Here is a 16,446-nt window from a genome sequence, read left to right as displayed (position 1 = left end):
CATCTCTCTTTAGGCTGCTTTTCCTGACTGTTTAGTTGAGGAAGGAGTTTGGCAGAGTATGACGCTTAAACTTAGTCCTCACTAGTGTGTGCTGAGGTTTTCCTAGGTGAGGGGCTAATTCGGTTTTTAGAACAACAAAGCAGAGTTTGTACCATAAGCGAGAGGCCTGAGATGACTTTGCGTCAAAGCCGAAGCTCTGGGCTTAGGTGTCCGGAATGCGCTCGTGTTACGTGCTTTATGACCTGCACTGAAGCCCGGAGACGGTAGAGGGCGCTGTGGTCGGAGGTCGCACTTGCTCCCCACGTCCACGGTCCGGGAGGTGCGTCTTCCTTCTGCTCTGCTCGGTGGCTGGCCCTGCGGCTGGACCCGGGCCGGGAGAGAGAAGTCTTAGGAAGTGTTGGAAGAATTTGGCAAAGATCGGCCAGCTCCAGAGAATCAGTGCTTCCTCGCTCGCTCGAATTTGGTGAAGACTTCGTAAATCCGGAGGCTGCTGCCGGGATTTTAAATAGGTTTCTAGAATATCCCGAGGCTAACCTAAGAGAGAACTGCTGGGAACTGCTCTCCGGGCGGCTGGGAAGGGAGCTTTTGATGTTTACACAGGAAGTGATCCGTTTCCTCTGTGTGAAACGCACACGCGAATCACGTGTCCGCTCCGTGTTATACATGGTTCTGTGTGCAGAGCCGACGCGAGGCTTGGGACGTACCGCCTGCACAAGAATCGTACCCCTGGTACCTGTCGCTGGCGGAGAACTGTTAGTACCAGGTGCTCTTCACCCTGGAAATGGGATCACAGGGAAAGTGGGTTCTGGTATCGGACCGGACATGGCACGTTGGTGGGGCTTTAGTTGGATGTGGAAACGTTTGGGAAGCAGATGGAGGCATAAAAAACAGCCGATCTACTGTGAGTTATTCCATGAAACCAACAGCATTACAACCAGGAATTTAAAAAATTGTATTACTGACTGACTAATGTCATCTTTGAGTTTAGAAAGGTCTTTACAAATCATCTAGTCTCGTCTATTGATTGCTTTAATCCTCTCTAGAACTTTCCTGCTGGCCTTCCTGCACTCCCGTCTCTACGGGCGAGCTTTCTTAGTGTTACAGAATTTTCTCTTTTTGATTCATCTTCAAAGATCATGGTATCTTTTACTTCTAGAATTAACATTCTCTGGCCTTTTTATTATAAATGATTTTTTTAAAAAATCAGTCAACCATTTAGAGAAAACTTTTATTGAACATTTAATTACCTGGCTTGGGTTGTCCATCATTTTACCACTGGAGAATATGAAAATAAGGTTCGTCTAGATTCCGTAAGAGAAACTTTGGGTTATTTGGAAGACAAATGATAAGAACTGGCTTAGTGCACAGCAGCTGCCTCCTCATATCTCCAAGTTTTCTGCTACCCTTGGACTTTCTCGTTCTAAGGAAAGCTAGGAGCACCTGGGCCTGGATCTTGGGCATACCACCTACCAGCAGAGAGATATTGGGCAGGTTACTTAACCCCTCAGAGCTCCTCCGCTCCTCCCACTGAATGGAGACTCGAATGGCATATCTCATAGGGTCGTTGGGAAGGTTAAATGTGAAATGCTTAAATAGTCTCTGCCTCATACTAAGTTTTCATCAACATTAGCTCTTATTATTATTACTATCTCAGGCACACCCATCCACACAAAGAACAGTCTCCACTAAGGGAAACGTGAAGTGAATGAGGAAAGATGGCAGAGCAGTCCTTACCTCATCTAATGACAAAGAACATTCTAGAATAACTAGAATCAGTGAGGTCTGAATGCTGTGGGGAGGAAGCTTTAGCACTGAGCCAAGAGTCAGTCCGCTCACAGTTTTCCATAGGAGAGAATTACGGGAAGTCGCAGCTTCCGGCATTTAGAAGTGAGAATGTTTTCTTCCTCATTGTGAAGCTTATTTTAAATAATTTGGCTAATTAGGTGATGATTAAATTACCCTGTTCCCATATGTTTGTGCTTTCTTCTATGCAGAATGTATCTGCCTTAAAAGTTGTAGGTAATTATGTGTTGGGAAGGAATTCTTTCATACTTCGCATATAGTAAGTGCTCAAGTGTATTGAATGGTAAATTATTTTGTAAAGCTGATAATAATAGTTAACATATTTGAGCACTTACTATGTGCTGCACGTAATTATCACTTAATCCTATAAAGTTGGTACTATCATTATTCCCAATTAACTCTTGAAGAAACTGAAGTCTAGAGATTGATGAATCCTTGGTATCGTCAAGATCACTGTCATTTCTTTGTTTGCATATTTGAATTTTTGTTGTTGGGTATTTTTAGAATAGAACGCACCTGCAGGAGAAATGACTGAAATGACTTTCAATGGCTCTCAGAATAGACCAGGCTGCTAAAGAATCAGGAGGGATGCATATGGCTGAGCTGAAGATAGGAACCATGGAAATTGTGTGGTGACTCTCAGAAGAGGAGGGAGAATGAGGAAGAGTGAGCCGAAGCCACCTGTGAGGCAGACTCGCAGAGAGCCCTTGGGCAGAACAATTATGGCTAAGCCTGAAGGATGCTGGCTTCCCCTTCACCTGAGACCATATTGGCTCATTACACACTGACCCCACTCAACCCGTCCAGTTCATCTATTATTTCCTCTTCCCATGCTCTACTTTCTCAATGCAGTAAACTCCTTTTATTGCCAAAACATACTATTTCGTTTTATGTGTCTGTTTTCATGCACGATAAACCTTTTATCTTAAATGCCCTTCACAGCCCCAGCTTGTTAATTTCATAAAGCCACCACTTATTTTGTGTCTTTCACATAGGTTATCTCTAACTATTATGACACTTCTGCAAGGTAGGCATTACTATTTCCATTTTTGCAGATGGAGAAACAGAAGCCCACCAAGGCTAAATAATAAACCTGAGGTTATACAATTAGTACTGGGGCTTGAACGTAGGTCTGTCTGATTTTAGTCTGTTGCTCTCTCCTTTTCTCATTCCTTTAAAATTCCGAGTCACTTTTCAAGATGCAGCCCTAATACCATTTCGTCTGCGAAACCTTAATAGAATTCCTCAGATAATTGTGTAGTCCTCTATAATCTTCTAATACTCTGTACACACTTACAAAAACAGTATTTATTAAAGGTATTCTAATTATATGTCCTCATGGCTGCGCTGCTCCCCCGGGATGGGTTTCATAAGGAGAGGAAGGGGTCACATCTTGATACATCTTTGTAATAATATCTTTGTAATAATATCTTCCTCTCCTCCATTTTCTAACTAATCCCTCCACATTGCTTGTCACATAATATGCCCTTAATAAATTATTATTGAATTAATGAATAAATTAATTAATGTTAAGGAGCTCATTTGTGAAGCTGTGAACTTCCTCCTCTTTGCCAGATTATTGATTCTGCCTCTAAGTATGTTCCTTGTGTGCATCCCACACTAACGTGACGAGCACTAACCAGATGGCTAGCCACGGAGGCGTCCATCCTGGGAACCCAAAGCCTGCTTCCCCAGCCAGTGTGCTGGAGATGCTCAGAGCCCATACCAGGCCCTGCGACCTGCTCTGTGGCCCCCGCGGCTGGGCTGCAGCAGCAGCAGCAGCAGCAGCAGCAGCAGCAACTCCAAATCTAAGGACTGTGGAAATCTCTGGATTAACCCTTCAGGGTCTGACCTTGGCAGTGGAAATCCTTAGCTTTCCCAATCCAAACCCACTTGAAAGCATTTGCTGAGTCACCTCGCATCAGCATTATTCAGTGCAGACGTGCTTTAAGTGCAGTGGCTGCTTTGACAGATCAACTTTTTCCAAATGCATGCGGTAGCCAAATATCCAAGTCCCAACACTGATCCGAAGTTTACGTTTTAATATAAGCAGAATCACTAAACCTCTCAGAGGTTCACCTACACTTTTTTCAATCATTGTCTGACCTCTCTGTCAGTCTTTGACTTACCTTCTTTTAGATTCCGTCCACCTTTCCTCCTTCAAAACGTGATGGGGCTTGATTCCAGAACTGTTGTCTAAAAACGAGATGATTGGATAATGAACTGAGCAAGCCTCTGTCATTGAAAGAGTTAATACCCCTCCCCCTGTGACTGACCGAAGCTGAGCTGCCACCCAGGTGCAGACAGGGATGTATCTACACAATCGCAACAGTGCAACTCGGGCACCCTGAGGCCTGAAGAGGCATTGCCACCAATATTTTGGCCATAACACGCAATGGCAATAAGTCATTTAATTTTGATTCTCGGAGTTGTTCTATAAGGAACATAGTCTCCTCGCTAGAGTGAGCATCTGTTTTGGTTTATTCCATTGTTCCAGTGTCATCCTGTCCAGATTTGCTTTTGTCTCAGACGGAAGTGTCCAGGTTTGGAAGATGTAAGTTTCCTTCTTCCTTGCTGTCTCCGCCTGTAGCCCCAGCCCACTCATAGGACACGTGGGCCCTTGTCTAGCTATGCGTTGGCTGTAGCCAGGGAGGGCATTGCACTGTGCCTCTGGGCGTGGGAAGAAGCCCAGCCAACAAAGGGCAGGCAATTCGGCAGATGTGGGCAAACAAATGGGGATCGATCTCGTCAAGTCAAGCCAACCCAGGCCCAGGCCCAGGCAGGGAAGGCTGCTGTTGGGGGTTATGGGAGAAGATTCACCCAAAGGTGGCCCCTGTCACCAGGCAGGGCCGGCTCACCACAGAGGCACTGCGTGAGTCTAGATAGCATTTTTTTTTTCTGGCTGAAGACATTATGTAAATTCCTGTGGAAGAACCATTAACTGATTAACAGATGAGTATGAATTAGCTTGTATGATTAAGCGATTAATACCTATTGTGAACTAGCAGAGCCTGAAGACAATAGAGTCTGATGAATTGAGACTAAATATTTTGCCTGTGCCATTACGAGGTCTTTAGGTAGATGTGTGGCGTCTCGTTCGGATGGGATTTCTTCTATTAGTTTGTCACAGGGAAAGAAGAAGCGATTCGGGGTGTGAGAAACCAATCTCCAGCAACCCCAGATGTGCTTTCCACACCGTCACGGCAGCCCCGCGAGGGAGGAGCTCCTGTCGCCACTTTACAGACGAAGCGATCGGGCTTGGAGAAGAGGATTCTGCAAGGTGGCCGAACCAGGACCAACAGCCGGGAGAGGCCCCTATCCCAATACCCATTCACGGGGCCAGCTTTCCACCGGCGATGAGAACTTTACAGGACAATCGTGGCTCATTCTTGAAAGAGTTGCAAGAACTGAGGATTGTGAAAATGGTAAGAAGGAAAATGTGAAGTTGGTGATAGTGATGACCGTTTTAAATATTACATGACAAGTACCCTGCTAAGCCTTTTACGTTATTATTATTTTTTAATCCTTATAAAATGCCTGTGAATCAGATGCTCTGAATCTCTTTTTACAAATGAGAAAATCAAGACAGCAACTGAGTGATTGGTTGTGCCAGAATTCAAACTCGGCTCCCTCTGATGACAAAGCCTGTGTTCCTGGCTCTTGCACTCACTGAACTCTGGTCTGCAGGAGTGGGACCCAGAGAGAGACAAAAACTCCCCACCGAGAGAGAAGTGACAAACTTCGGGAACAGAGCAAGAGCTAGAACTTGTTCTCCAAAAGGATTTTAACTCAAAAAGAAAAATCCTGAGTAATATAACACTAAAAAATAGTCTAGCATTAATATAATAAAGTAATTAAATATTAGCTGGAAAAATATAGAGTTAGATCTAGAAATACATTTTTTCTCTATTTTTGTAAATGAAAATTGACAGTCACACTTAGCTAATTTAATTAATTACTATTATAATAGGAAAATAATAATGAAGCCTATTAAGGTCTATTACAGGGAGAGATTGACAATCAATTATTTGAGACCTCTGGATGCTTAGGAAATTCAAGATTGGGCTAGAGTGCTGAAATAAAATTTTTTATTTCCAAAATTTTCTAGAGATGGAGCTTAAACAAAATCTAGATTATTTTATCTGGGAAAAGCCAAACAAATGCATGAATAGAAAATGGAAAAGTATTAACTCTGCTTAAGTGAGGATGAAAATTGATCTTGCTCAATGGAACAGAATAGAAAGCCCAGAAATAAACCCAGGCTTTATGGGCAATTAATTTATGACAAAGGAGGCAAGAATATACAATAGGGCAAAAGACAGCCTCTTCAATAAATGATACTGGGAAAACTGGACAATTACATGCAAAAGAATGAAACTGGGCCATTTTCTTATGCCATATACCAAAATAAACTCAAATGAATTACAGACTTAAATGTAAAACCTGCAGCTATAAAACTCCCAGATGAAAACATATGCAGTAAACTCTTTGACATGGGTCTTAATAGTTTTTTTTTGGTAGGTCTCCATAGGCAAGGGCAACAAAAGCAAAAATAAACAAATGGGACTATATCAAACTAAAAGGCTTTTGCACAGAGAAAGAAACCATCGACAAAACAAAAAGGTAGCCTACTATGGGAGAAGATATTTGCAAATGATATAGCTGATAAGAGGTTGGTATCCAAAATACACGAAGAACTTATAAAACTCAATATCAAAAAACCACAAACAAGCTGATCATAAAATGAGCAGAAGACCTGAATAGATATTTTTTCAAAGAAGACAAACAGATGGCCAACAGGCACACACAAAAAGATGCTTAACATCACTAATCATCAGGAAAATGCAAATCAAAACCACAATGAGATATCACCTCACACCTGTCAGAATGACTATTATAAAAAGACAAGAAATAACAAGTGTTGGCAAGGATGTGGAGAAAAGGAAACTCTTGTATACTGTTGGTGGGATTGCAATTTGGTGCAGCCACCATGAAAAACGATATGGAGGTTCTTCAAAGGATTAAAAATAGAACTACCACATGATACAGCAATTCCATTTCTAGGTACTTATCCAAAGAACATGAAAACACTAATTTGAAAAGATATACACACCCTTATGTTTATTGCAGCGTTATCTACAATATACAAGATATGGAAGCAACCTAAGTGTTCATCGATAGATGAATGGATAAGGGGATGTGGTACTTATACACAATGAAATATTACTCAGCCATAAAAATAATAAAATCTTGCCATAATACCTAGAGGGCATTATGCTAATGAAATAAGTCAGATGGAGGAAGATAAATACTGCATAATTTCACTTATTAGTGAAATCTAAAAAGCAAATCAAACGAACATACTAAACAAAATAAAAACAGATTTATAGATACAAAAAATAAACGAGGGTTGTCAGAGGAAAGGAGAGTAGAGGGCTGGGCAAAATAGGTGAAGGGGAGTAAGGGGTACAAACTTCCGGTTATAAAATGAATAAGCTACGGGGAGTTAATGTACGGCATAGAGGGTATGGCCAGTACCACCGTGATAACCTCGTACGGTGACAGATGGGTACTAGATTTATCTAGTGGTGATCATTTCTTAATGTCTAAAAATATCGAATCATTATGTCACACACCTGAAACTAAAATAATATTGTATGTCGACAATAATTCAATAAAAAAATATATAGCTCCAAAAAAAGGAGATTGTAAGAAAAAAAAACATTGATCTGGAGGTCTTCGTCATCAGCACATCAGCGTGGACAAAACCATGAGGCGGGGGATTGGTCCTTTCGCGCCCCCTGTTCAGGTTCTCGGCATCAGCTCACTGAGGTTCCCGCCAGCTTGCACCGCTTCTGGAGATGCCCGAACCTCCATGTGGGAAGATGTGGTTCTTGCCTCAGGCTTCTTCCCTCTTCGTCAGACCGCGAACCTTTTTTGGGAGACAGTTTTCAAGTTAATTCATCAGATAAACACATCCACGCAGGAACTTAGCAAGTTTCTTAAACATGAAAATAAGTGGCACTTCGACCAGCAGCTGTGCTGCTAATGCTGAGCATTTTACAGATGAGGGCAAAGTAGAAAGGGGCAGTTTCGGGGTGCTGTTCTGTGTGGACCCCGAGGTCCCCGGGGAGGGACTTTGCACCCAGTCCTGCGCCAGGGAGCAGAGGGGAGAGCTCAGTGCAGTGCAGCTGCTGGAGTCGGTCACCTCCAGGCTCCCCATGGGTACCAGCCTCTCACCTGACAGTCCTGTGGCTGATGTGAGCCTTCTTTCCCTGATGATGTGCGTCAGAATCCTGTTTGGATCAGGACCCAAAGGAGAAATCCCTTTCGTTTACCCCGAAGCCCTGAGCTTCTCGAAGGCAGAACAGCTCCTCCTCCCATGCAGAGCCAGCACCCTGCTCCTACAGGTGTTGGTTAATGCCACCAACACTAGCGAGAAGTCATCTGTCCCCAACTAGTGGCTCAACTGGGATCCATATAAGCCAGATTTCCCCTCCCATCCTTAACGTCCTGTCTCTGATTTTTGTGTGTGTTCCTATATATTTTCACAATTTATCACATATATTCATGAAACCCATGTGTGAAATAAGTCAGTGCGTAAATAAACCAATAAAGTGCTCAGATTTGTACAATCATCAAGCTTTTAGCAGGCTGTATTTAAAGCCCCCCTCTAAGAAGCATGACAATGTTATGACAGATCGCTTGCTACCCAGGTCCTCAGAATGATCTTTTGCTGACTTCCTCGTTGTAACATTACGTTTACATAATGTTACTTTGTAACATTGGAATAAGAGACCATCTAGATGCGTGTGTGGTGCCTACACTTTGCCCTGAAATTCCCATCTATCCCATGCTTATTTTCTACACCTAATGCCTTAGAAAATCTTTACCGAGATCCCCTAATGTCAGTGCTCTGAATACCGCAAATGCATTCGTACTTTGGATTTTTAAATATTTGCAAATAAGGTTGAAAAATTGCTTATCCCAAGGGACAGAGCATCACTTCTGTGGAAAAGTAGGGCACAACAGCACTAGGGGACCTGGTCCCCAGGTCCCTGGAGCAGGAGAGCAGGTAAATCAGAGCCCAGTCTGTGCCCAGGGTTGGCCACGTTGTCCCTGTCACTGGGGTTGGGAAGCAGCTGAAGCCAGGTGGGCGAGGAGCAGAGCGGCTGAGCTCTCTCTGAGGTGGCCAGATGGCAGGGAGCTGCCTGCTGGGCACGGGAATGGCCAGCCCAGGCATGGGCACTTTTTGCTGGAATTTGCTCTCCGTTATCAGGGCGCCAGGTGACATGGGTCATCTTCCGCTCCAAGCCAAGTTACAGGACAACAGGAGAAATCTACCACCTGGCAGAGACACCTCGGCGAACAGCCCTCACATGGGCTGAGCTGCAAGTCGATGCTCGGAGAACAAAACTCTTTCTCGTCTGGTCCTAAAGAGCTCCTCCTGTCCAGCCCCGAGCAGGAGCCCAGCCACCTGCTGGCCTTCGAGGGCTGCGCTTGAAGTTCATTTACCAGCCAAGTCTTCCAGCTGACCCTGAGGTGTCTCGCTGTCATGCTGTGACCCTCCCTCCGTCCCTTCCCCACGCCCAGCTTGGGCCCTCACCCCCGCCATCTGTTTTTCTTGTGTGCCGCTTATTAAAGGAATGTGGGTCGTAATGGATTTAGCGGGGGTTGAACTAAACGACTTTACAAAGAAAGACAGTTTTATATAAAAATGATGGCCCAGAAAAGAGCAGGCCGGGTGCGGAGGGAGCAGCGCCGTCCGACAGAGGCTACGAGCTCTTCTGGCGGGAATCATCGGTCCATGGCTGGAACGAGGAAAGGAAGAATTCCAGGAAGATCTGCCTTCCGGCCCTTTCCAGCCGCACCAAGAGCCTTGAACTTCTCAGTGACCGGCAGCCGCTGCAGACGGCGTCAGGATCAGAGCTGATGAGCCCCTCACAGTTACTCGGGCTGACCCCACCCTGGAGGAGTTCAGGCATCGGGGAGCGCTAGGTGTTCGCGATGGGATTGCCACCCACAGGTTTTGTTAACGTTTATTCACATTTGCCTACATGTTGGGAGCCCTCTTCCCCTCCCGTCCCTGCCAATAATTTGGAAAAGCCCCTGCGATATGCAAATCACGGTAGAGAAAAAGGATGGGCAAGTCCCCATCGAGGGGATTGTGGATTTCATCTGATCTGCACTTCAAATTGTGGGCGACAGACCTTCTAACATGAGATGGGGAATCTGGCTCAGGATAAGGACTTGGTTCTTAGTCCTGGGACACCATGCCTTTGTTTTTCATACAAAAAAAATACATCTTTAGGTCTCTGGAGATTAAGCGCAGACTTGGGGCCTGAGGTGAACAACCGTTATAGGTGTTGGTCAATCCAGGGCAATCTGAGGACCCCTTGGGCGTCGTCCTCCTGGGGGCTGAAGAGCGTTGTATGTGGCAGACGGGAGACAGGGCCGTGGAGACGAGGGAGCTGCAGGAGCCGGAGGAGTCTTCAAGGAGGGCTGGGGTGTGTGTGGGGTGTCGCTGCTGGGAGGTGGCCAGACTCTGCCCCCAGTGAGGTGCCAGCAGGTGGGAGAGAATGGGCGGAGAGGCCCTGTGTGCAAGCTGAAGGACAGACGCACAGACAAGGCGGGGTGAGGGCAAAGACAGGGCCAGCCAGGTGATGGCCTTGGAGAATGTTCTCCGGCCAGGCAACTTCTGTTAGAGCTCAGAGCCCTGCCCCAGGTCATGTCAGCTTCCGCCCGAAGGTGTCTGGCAGTCTGACACTTACTGGGAAACTCGGGGTGCGTGCTACTGGTTGGAGGACCATATTTTGAGCAATGGGGAACTCAATAACCTCTTTGGGCCCCTTGGGGCCTGAGGTTGGACACCCTGGTCTGGGTGCTCTCTGAGAGATAAGCCCAGAATCGTCACGCAGCGTCTCAAACATGTGGAGGCTCCAGGAAGGTTGCCCACGAGAAAGGACACCCAAGCTGGGCAGAGTCACAGTTCAGACCCAGAGCCAGGTGACCCCGGGAGGCTGTGGCTTCACGGGCAGCTCGGGTGCTCTGAGCACAACTCGACATGGCATGGGGAGTGGGCCGGGTCCCTGCCCATCTTTCTTCCAAAGTTGCCCCGGCTGTCTGGTTTCCTTACCTCTTTCTTCCCTCTTCCCTAGGAACATCTCTTCTCCTATAAGTAATTTTATACATTCCTTTGTACCGGGGTGTACATGATGGAGAAGCCTTACACACCGCAGAAGGGTTGATATTTTAAGAAAGGTGAAACCTTGACCCAAAGGCAGGAAATCCTGGGAGGGTCAAATGAAAAGGCCCGAACACTGGCCACTGGTACGTACAGCTCAGCACATGCGAGGGGATCCTCACGACTTGAGTACCGGTCTGAATCGGGGTGGGGGACTCTTAATGTTACGTGGAAAGAATGGCCCAGACTTTTTTCTTTTTTTTTAGGTAAGGCAACCCTTGATTGACCTCACAGATTGCAAGGACCTTGTTAGCTTACAATCCTACAATCCCTGATTATTATTTTTAGTTTTTAAATTTTATTTTTACTTTATTATTACATTTTTTTTACGCCTACAGCACCTGATCGTCCTAGGTGGTCTCCCATCCAAGTACTCACCAGGCCCAACCCTGCTTAGCATCTGAGATCAGATGGGCTCGGGCTTGTTCAGGGTGGCATGGCCATCGACCAGACACGTGTGAGGTGTGGTTATGTTGGTGCTGGTGGAAGAAACAGCCGTCTGACAGTCAGACTACCTCCCTCTCAGGGTCTTGCTCTCCATCTATAAAGTAAGCAACCTGGCCCAGGTATGCGACATTTCACAACTTCCCTGTTCTCAAAGTGAACAATTTTCCTTATCACATGGGATCCACCATCCTCAACCAGGAGTAGCAGCTAAGAACCCTGGGTACCCAATCAGGTGCCATCCAGACACAGATCCCATCAGAAGGGACCCTAGAAGAGTTGGAGCCTTTCAAAGTAATGTTGACATGACGCTCATACCTGGTGAAAGGAAGGAGGAGGAGTGAGTGAGAGTAAAAGTGAGTGACCGGGAAGTCACCTGGGTGGCTCCTAGCACTGACCGCAGGCCAAGACCAGCCTGGAAGACTGGCATCCATGATGTTAAGCTTAAAACCTGATCCCTTCCCCGGGAACAGAATGGGGTACAGATCCTGAGAAACCAGGCTGAACAGAAATTAGCCTTCACCAGCTGCTCTTGTAATTACATTTAAATTCAGTTAAACTGATTTCTTGCACTTGATAAAAGCAGTTGTCTTTCCAAATTATCCTCAGACACAATAAAAACACACTGTTCCAAACACAATATAGACATGCCACGGCCAGGTTAAACAGGCCTCTCTCTCCGGCTCTCTGTCACCCTGTTTTGCTTGTCCCTTCTCTGGGACCCAGTATTTTGTCAAGGGCTCAGAAAGCTGAATTGCCCTATTAGCATAAGATTCTGTGACTCATTGACTCACAGATTGTAAATCAGACTAACATTGGATTTTAATTAATTATATTAATTTTAAGGGGAAACAACGCCACTGAAAAGTCTGCAGGGCTTCATTTACTGAGAAACTCTGAAATGTCTTTTATTTTTAGCAAGAGCCATAAAAACATCTCATACTGAACTAATGTAAAAACCAAGGAAGGGTTGTATTACTCAGCGTGATCGCGCCCTTTAAAAGGCTTTGACATTTTCTTTATTTTTGAAAGTTTTTTTAGAAAGGAAAAAAAAATACATGTATTCTATTACATACACATCCACACAGGCATACACTCCATCACACCCTCCCTGTAACGGCATTCGCTGCTGTCCACAACTCAGTCTAAGATGTTTCTACCTTAGAGCATCTCAAAGGGAGATTAATTACTAAACAATCATAAAGAACTTGCAATTAGTTAGCTTTATTTAAGAGGCTGCCCTGCGGTAAGAAACTCTAGAATAGTCGTTGTGCACACATAGGCAATTCATTCGGTATTTATTATTCATCTGCATTTATTCATTCACTCACCTGCTCTGTGTCTGGCACCTGAGCAGGTGCTGAGAGCATAAAGGTGCATTTTAGAAGACCACAGTCTAGCGGGGGAAGTCAACAGGGTCCAGCGTGGTTAAGTGGCGCGATAGCATTAGGGACACAGGGCTGTGAGGACACAGGGAGCGACGAGGAGCATCTGGGAGCACCTGGGAGCAACGGGAAAGACTCAGGGTTGGAAGCGTGAAGGAGGATCAACAGCAGAGATCTACGGTCGGCAGCTGGGGAGTAACGGGCGCCCAGCTGTGCATGCCAGGTGCTGCGGGGCGGGGCGGTGGGTTCCGGCAGTGCACGAGCTAGGTGCAGGCACCAAGCTTTCGGCGTTTACAATCTAGTCGGGAGACATTAATCAAAAACAACAGGAATTATTATAAGAAATGTTAAAGGGGCTTCTTTAAGAAGAAGAAAAAAGATTAAAAATATGAATAACCAATGGCAATACCTATATATTTATTAACAATTACTTTAAATATAAATGGATTAAATGCTCCAATCAAAAGACTAGGGTGCCTGAATGGATAAGAAAACAAGACCCTTACACATGCTGCCTACATGAGACTCACTTCAGATCGAAAGACATATATAGACCGAAAGTAAAAGGATGGAAAAAGATATCTCACGAAATTAAAAAAAAAAAAGCCGATAGCAGTACTTATACCAGACAAAATAGACTTTAAAACAAAGGCTATAGCAAGAGATAAAGAAGCACCCAGTAATCCCACCTCTGGGTATTTATCCAAAGAAACCCAAAATACTAATTCAAAAAGACATGTGCATCTGCATGTTCATTGCAGCATTATTTACAATAGCCAAAATATGGAGGCCACCTGGGTGTCTGTCTGTCTATCTATCTATCTATCTATCTATCTATCTATCTATCTATCTATCTATCTAAAATGGAACATTACCCAGCTATAAAAAAAGAATGAAATCTTGCCATCTGCAACAACATGGATGGACCTAGAAGGTATTATGCTAAGTGAAATACAGAGAAAGACAAATACCATACGATTTCACTTATATGTGGAATCCAAAAAATAGAATAAATGAACAAATAAAACAGAAACGGACTCACAGATACAGAGAACATTTTAATGGTGGCCAGATAAGGGAAGGGGGGTGAGGGGATGGGAGAAGGGCAGGGAGGGGTTAAGAGGTACTAATTGGTAGTTACGAAATAGTCATAAGAATGTAAAGTATAACGTAAAGAATACAGTCAATAATGTGGTAATAACTCTGTATGGTGTCAAATGGGCACTAGACTTATCGGGATGATCACTTCTTAAGTTACATAAATGTCTAATTACTATGTTATAGACCTGAAAGTAATATATAATATCATGTCAACTGTAATTAAAAAATAAAAAATGATTTTAAAAAATTTTTAAGTAAACAAAACAAAAATAAAATAAAATAAAATTGATAGGAAATGAACAAACAAAAAGCACAAGAATTCATTTTTCGTTTTGGTTGGAGCTTCAAGGGAAAGCATAGGAGCTTTAAGAATATACTTTGCAGGGAGCTAAGCTATGTGGTGAGAACAAGGATAGGCTTCTTTGAGGAAGTGACGCCGAGCAGGTTGGTGGGAGAGGCCAGCCAGGAGGAGGGAGGGTGGAAAAAGCATTCTAGGAAGAAGATGTGCAAAACACTAACAGGAGAAGCACGAACTTTGCCAGAAACTGAAAAGAAGCAGGAGAGACTGAGACATAACGAGGTGAATACGAGTGTCTCACCTACGTAAGAGTGTCTTAAGGCCAGGCTGGAGAGGCGGGCAGGAGCAGATCATATCCGATTTGGGCTTTGAGACACGAGTAATAGAAGCACAATAACACACTCCTAAGAAAAAAGGAATTTGTTTTGGGGAGGAGAGTTATTAATTCACAGTGTCTGGCACTGTGCCTGAGGCATGAGAAAATTATTCTCCCTCTTTCTCCAGCTTAGGTCCATCTACTAGGCTAATCTACGCACTCTGCATCTTCATCTGGTGTATATTTTGTCCTGTAGGTTCTGATTTTTATTCCTAACCTACCTTTTCAATTTGTCTCTTGCCTCCATGATTTCTGTCATGTCTAGCCTCCTGGATAATGGAATAGCTCATTCATTCAATTATTCACTCAACAAATGCTAATCGAACACCCCTTTTGTGCAGAGACTCATTCCTCATTGAGTTTACAGTATCTTAAACACAGGTTTAAGATTCTTGCATAAAAATTATAACATTGAATGTTATACTAGAGGCCCTAGAAAGTGCACTAAAGCAAGGAAGGGGGGTGGAAAGGTAAGAATATGTTCATAGAGAAAATGCAAAATAACCTACAAATAAATTATCAGAATTAATAAGGGACTTTACAAAGTTAGCTGGGTACAATAGCGACATATAAAACCCAGTAGTATTCCTAGAAATGAGCAACGAAATATATTAACACTGGAACAGTTAATAAATATATATTTAAAGATATGCAAGACCTCGATGGACAAAATTCTTAAATTGTACTGACAGATATTAAGTAAAATCTAAATGCATTGAGAAATATACCATATTCATGGATGGGAAGACCCAATACTGGAAAGATTCTAATTTTCTCAAATTGATTTGTGGACTCCACATAGTCTTAATTCTAGTCAAAATCACAGCAAGTTCTTTGTAGAATAGGATGAATTTTAAGAATATCCGACTCTCTTGAAGACAAACATTGAAATAGGGGGCCTTTCTCTACCAGATTTGTTTTGAGTCATAGTAGAGACAGTGCGGTATTATTAGCACGGAGACAGACTAATGGATCAATGGAGCAGAACAGAGAGAACAGAGAAAGGATGTGTGTATGTGTGGACACTTGATATTTGGTACATGACAGATCAGTGAGGGAAGAAATACTTTTTCAGGGATGGGTTTCAGGTAGATTATAGATCTAAGTGTGTAAGGTAAAGCTATAAGATTTTGGATGATAATATACAATATGTTCATATAAAAATATAAGCAATATTTTTTAAAACAAGATTCAGAAATGAAAGATGTTTGAAATTGACTACTTTAAAATTAAAATTTTGTGTTCGCCGAAGGATACCATAAAAATAATAAAGAGTAAAACTGTAGGATGGAAGAAAATATGAATGTTATGTTATAGTGTTTGTAATATTAACTGACAATAAATAGAGACTATTAAAAAACTATTCTCTATCAATAAGAAAAACTCAATCCAATAGAAAAATGGATGAAGTCTAATAAATTACCAAAGAAGAAATCCAAATGACCAATATATATGTGTAAAAGAATTTTATTAGTAATGAGGTAAATGCAAATTAAAACTATGATGAGCTACCCTGACCAAGGCCGATCCCGTCTGATCTTGGAAGCTAAGCAGGGTTGGGCTTGGTTCGTAGCTGGATGAGAGACCACCTAGGAAGACCAGGTGCTGTAGGCATAAAAAATAAAAAAAATAAGGAATTCTAAGATGACAGGGTGCTTGCAATCTGTGATGTCAACCAAGGGTTGCCTTGCCTAAAAACAAAAACAAACAACCAAAAAAACTACAAAGTACTAACGTACACGTACCACAGTCTGGCAAAAATGAAAAAGTTTACAATATCATATATTTGCAAAGA

The 16,446-nt window shown here is 43.5% G+C and overlaps 1 pseudogene; it reads right to left on the bottom strand.

Annotated features, from left to right (window-relative positions):
- Positions 1-11,376: 11,376 nt before the first annotated feature.
- Positions 11,377-11,495, bottom strand: LOC118613437 (annotated as a pseudogene).
- Positions 11,496-16,446: the final 4,951 nt, after the last annotated feature.

Source organism: Rousettus aegyptiacus, unplaced genomic scaffold (assembly GCF_014176215.1).
Source record: "Rousettus aegyptiacus isolate mRouAeg1 unplaced genomic scaffold, mRouAeg1.p scaffold_m13_p_18, whole genome shotgun sequence".
Classification (NCBI taxonomy): Eukaryota; Metazoa; Chordata; class Mammalia; order Chiroptera; family Pteropodidae; genus Rousettus; species Rousettus aegyptiacus.
Note: the sequence above shows the minus strand (reverse complement) of the source record. Positions and strands in the feature narration are given on the sequence as shown.